Here is a 5,220-nt window from a genome sequence, read left to right as displayed (position 1 = left end):
ATCAATGACCTTGGAATTTACCTGAATTCCCAGAATTCTTGCTGATCAATTGAAAAGTCCTTGTGTTTTCTAGACCAAGTGGTCCCTCTAATATTTATTATCCAGACATCATAGCCAGCATCTGCCAGGAAAAATCCCAAGCTGTTGCTAGGAAGATTTGCAATCCAACATCTCCCTTCCCACAGAAAACTATGTACCAATAAAACAATTGGTCTAGGCCCTGCAAAAGAAGCAAAAATACATGATTTATAGTATATTATTTATAAGTATAAGGCTCCTCCAGAAACAGAGTATTATTTGAGAAAATCTGCCTTTCAGCATTGCACTTACTTTAGGGCTGTGCAGAGACCTGGATCCGAAGGGCAAAATATAACTTGGGACTATGTGACAGTTGTTGAGGACACTATAAGCCAAATGCTTATTTTCCTAGGATTATTGGCCATCTGCAAAAGCAGCCACAAGAACCCAGGAAAAGATGCAGCTGCTCTAAGATATTCAGAACTGTAGCTATGTGCATAGATACAGACACTGGAAATCACAGTTTGCCATTCAAATCCAGATGTTTGAGGAGCTTTAATTGTGCTCAAAGTTGACTCAACCTTTCATCCTTCTGAGGTCAGTAAAGAGCACTTAGAGAGGGGCTATAAAGCACTATGAAGCAATATATAAATCTAAGTGCTATTTCTATTGCTGTAAAACTACCACTGTCACTCCTTTAACAATATTTATAAACCGCCACAATTGAAAGAATAGAATTGCACAATAGTCGAACATATTAAAAATATAATAAAATGGGAGGATTGAAAGAGCTATAAATAATTGTATAATTACCTAAAATCACTCTAAGAGTCATAACCATTGGTAGCCTGTGTAAATAACCTTATCATTAGTGTCATTGTACAGTAGCAGCCTAACTATCCCATTCTGTATCAGCTACATCTGTCAAGCTGTATTCAAAGGCAACACAATGTATAACTATAACACAAACCACCACACAGTTGCTGTATTAGTGAGATGAGCAGCATGGAAATGAGATTAATTAATCCTAGGCCAGGGCTCACACCTGTTTTTTCTACCAATGTGAAGTAGAACCAGGAAGACACACAAGTCATGGACCTACTCAAGGGTGAGTCTGGATAGCCATAAAGTAATGGGTAGCCATAAAGTATCTGTGCTGATTGTTGGTAGGGTTTAATCTGAGTTTGTTTTGCCCCATCTAGCCTCCCACAGACTCCAGATACCAATTCAAAACTTCACTAACTCTACATAATAATGTAAACTGCACATCATCAGCAAAGTGAAAGACCTCATGCCAAACTGAAAATCCCTCCCAGTTTCAAAAAGCTTTTAAAAAATATAGAAGTCAAAAATTACAATATTCCAAACTGGGAAAACCAAGGGCTTGACAGCTTTCCCCTCTTGATTATCATCTGGAATTACCTATTCAAGGAGGAGTAAACTTATTTAGGAATAAAGTAATGCTCACTACTCCTAGCCCTTGATGCTAGTTTATGAAGATACCATGTTTGACTATATTAAATGACACCAAGGAGTCTAAGAGGACCAGGAAAGAAGCATTATTCCTATCTCCGTTAAAATGAACAACACAGTGTTTGTCCCATGACCATAATTGAAAGTAATGATGATAAGTCACCTCTCCTGGAATCATTTTCCTAAAAAACGTTTCCTAAAGTTGGAGACTAGTTTAAGGTTGGAGATTAGGTGAAAGTTATCAAGTACAGTTGGATTAAAGACATAGCCCCTTTCAAAGAGAGACCATCAAGATCCTTTCAAGGCAAGTGGCATTGATCTCTCCCCTTAGAGCAGTGGTTCTCAACCTTTTTAATGCCGCGACCCTCAACCGGTCGTAAGTCGAGGACTTTCCCTGCCCGGGAGTGCCGCGCATGCGTGGTTCTGCCCCCTGCACCGGCCGAGGCGTAGCTGGAAAGTGGCAGAGACGGAGCAGGCCGACCACCAATTAGCCCAGCCCAAGGGAGGTAAGGCACCCGCCGGAAAAGGGGGAAAAATGGCAGACAGCCTTGCTTGGCAACCCCCGTGAAATGGTCGATCGACCCCAAATGGGGTCGCGACCCATAGGTTGAGAACCGCTGCCTTAGAGAAACCTTAGCTACCTGCTGAATTCAGTTATATGTGCTCCACCTATAGGAGCCAGAAGGGACATAGACCCAACTGACCAGAGGTGGAGTTGATGTTACAGGGAAATCCATCATTTGTTTGGTTTCATAAGTTCAGAGGAATCTCAGAGTGAACTACTCATCATAATACACCACTAACAGCTGGCACAATTACTTATAGAAAGCTAATTTAATATACAACCCAAGCATCTATAGCATAAAAAAAATCCAGCAGAATCTCTTTTCTAGTCAAAGCCGAAAACAGGAACAGCTTTCTACTTCCCTCCCCAGAAGGCAGGGTGAGATTTCCATGATCACCTGAATGCCTATGTATGTAATATGTAAGTAATTCAAATGTAGAAAAGTCATATTACGGACTTACCTTCATTCTGCAGATAGTGTTTTCCATGAGGAATCCTGTTTAACTGAAGGTAATAGCCGTCTTCAGTCAGAACCTCATAATTCTTCACTGGGATATACCCAATATTGGATGATTTCAGGCTGCAAATAATAAATCCTTACTCAATATCTAAGGTGTACACTTACATTTAATAGGTTAAATAGACCTCTTCAGGTTTAGTGAGTTAGCAGTTTTGAAAACATGATGTCATGGTTCTGACAGATGAAACTCTTCAAAAAAACTTTGAGGCATTGTTTACCTTAAAGAATCTTTTATTTGAGAAACAAAGTATTGGCACTACATAGTCAAAACCAAAAACTAAATTCCCCTCCCCTGGGCACAAAGTATCAAAGCACAATTCCCTCCTCCAATAAACAGTCATAAATCACATTCCCCAATTAGCTTGAAGCATGGGTTTTCTCCCAGCTCTCCAGCCTGCCAAAACTCTATCAACACTGGGCCCAATGACTTGAATTCCCATGGCTGAGTTATTATTGTTATGACTAGCTGGACTCTCATCCACATTCCCCCTCCCAGCATCAACTAGCTCTAGAAGCAATAGAGAAAAATGGCTGCATTTCCATCTGTTGTCAAAGCAAGAACATCCGATGTTGGCAGCGTTGACACATGGAACATGTAGAAAGTATAAATATACAACAATTAAAAGCTATACTTACTCTGCATGTTAGATCCTTTACAAACAGACTGATTATACCACAGCTCAAATGGTTGGCATTTGGTGAATGTAGTGCCTGATCTGTTATTGATTTGCTGAAAGTTTAAGACCTGCTGCTAAAATTAGGGTGATTAGGGACTTCCAGTTTTGCGCCCATAGCGCATGGCCGTGTGAGAGCGGACCTCCGCTCCCCACAGCTAGTTTTGTCCTGGCAGGAAAACCCTAGATTGGTCCGAAGTCGCCCTGAAGATGTGACTGTGAAGGAGGGGCGCTCCATTGATCACAAAGCAATGGCAATCACTTTGTTTGATCCGGGGGAAGCCCTCTGAACCCGACAGGAGAAAGGCTAGCGTGAGATCAATGTCTAGCCCAAGCTACTTGCAGCCGAAGTCCTAGAGCACGAACCTGAACATCGGTGAACAGTGTGCATGGAATTGGTAAGAATATTGATCTTCTTTCTTCTGTCTACTAATTGAATCCTTGAGAAAGATTTCCAAAGCAAGAAAACCTCTGGAAGTGAAGGGAGGGGACTATATCCCCATTTCCTCATAGATAGAAGCGGCGAATTAATATTAAGGAGGAAAGAGATATACTAAAATTTGATTTAAAATACTACAGTCTGGACAAATCTAGGAACTAAGAAACTATCAGGATTATACCCTAAAGAGTTTTTGATGGAATTATAAAAATATATAACAAAAATAACTTTTTGATTGAAAAAAAAACTGAAAAAAGAAATAACTGCTGACATCTAATGGAGAATCAGAGCATAGAATACTAACAATGAGGACTCAGAAATTTTCAGAATGCCTAGAAATAAAGAAAAAGCTATTCATTTGAATTGCAAATAACCTTGAAGACAGCTGGGAACAAAGGAAGAGCCAGCTATAAGATTAAAAAGTGTCTGAAAGAAAAATAAAACACCTGGACTGTTGCTTAAATCTAAGAACTGTTTATGGAAAAGAAAAACCTTGGCTTTTGTCTAATCTTTTAGAGCACAATCTACAGGAAGGATTTAAAGTGGCTTAACACACAGAACTGTAATTTTGACTGATGGATAAATTGATTTTTGAATTAAAATATTGATGAAAGATTATTTGAAAGGGGGAGACAACATGGATATCACATACGTATCAAAAAATTACAGGACGCCACATTCAATATTTTCTCCTGACGGACTTAGCCTGGAAGGGCCTCCAGAATCAATACTTCAAGACAAGATAAATTCTTTCCAGAAGGAAATATATGTAATGTTAGGACAAATACAAATGACAATAGACTCAAACCATGAGGAAATTCGAAACAACTTTGATGATTTAAATAAGCATATTTCCAATCTAAATCTACAGTTAAAAAACACCCAGGAAATAACAACGAATGAACAAATAAATCAGATCAAATTGATGAAATAACAAATGAAAAGAATTACAATTTAATACAAACAGGAAAAAATCTACAAGGTTCTGATGCAACAAGAAAAATGTAATGGACTATAAAATTACCAGAACCATTAAAGTTTGGGAGACAGAAAGTATTCATCTTACTTACTTCATCTTTTCTATTCCCAACAACATTTGTAAAAATACAGGAACTGCTGGGTAAGCAGATTACATCAACTTGGAAAATTACTCGGCAAAAGAAGAAGACCAGAGAGAGATACAAGAGATTTGAGTTGCCTTACCAGATGGACTATTACATGAACAAACATTTGTTTGAATATAGATAAAAAATAGAGAATTTTGAACATAAAGGGGCCCTATAACAAGGTTTAAGTAATATAGTATGTTCATAATATATGAAATGTAAAAATAGCAGGTTGATTTAACTGATTAAAAAGGATATTATATCTAGATACTATAAGATAGATAAAAAGTATAGTATTTTTATAATATTGGGATGATGTACTTAAATGGGAAAATTTGGACAGTTAGATGACTAACATATGAAGAAATTATGACTGATAAGAATTGGATTGAATATAAGGGAAATTAAGCGTAAACAAAAATTAT

Source organism: Protobothrops mucrosquamatus, unplaced genomic scaffold, assembly GCF_001527695.2.
Source record: "Protobothrops mucrosquamatus isolate PMUCROS unplaced genomic scaffold, P.Mucros_1.0 scaffold_284, whole genome shotgun sequence".
Taxonomy (NCBI): Eukaryota; Metazoa; Chordata; class Lepidosauria; order Squamata; family Viperidae; genus Protobothrops; species Protobothrops mucrosquamatus.
The sequence above is the reverse complement of the archived record's forward strand: the minus strand, read 5'-3'. Positions refer to the sequence as shown.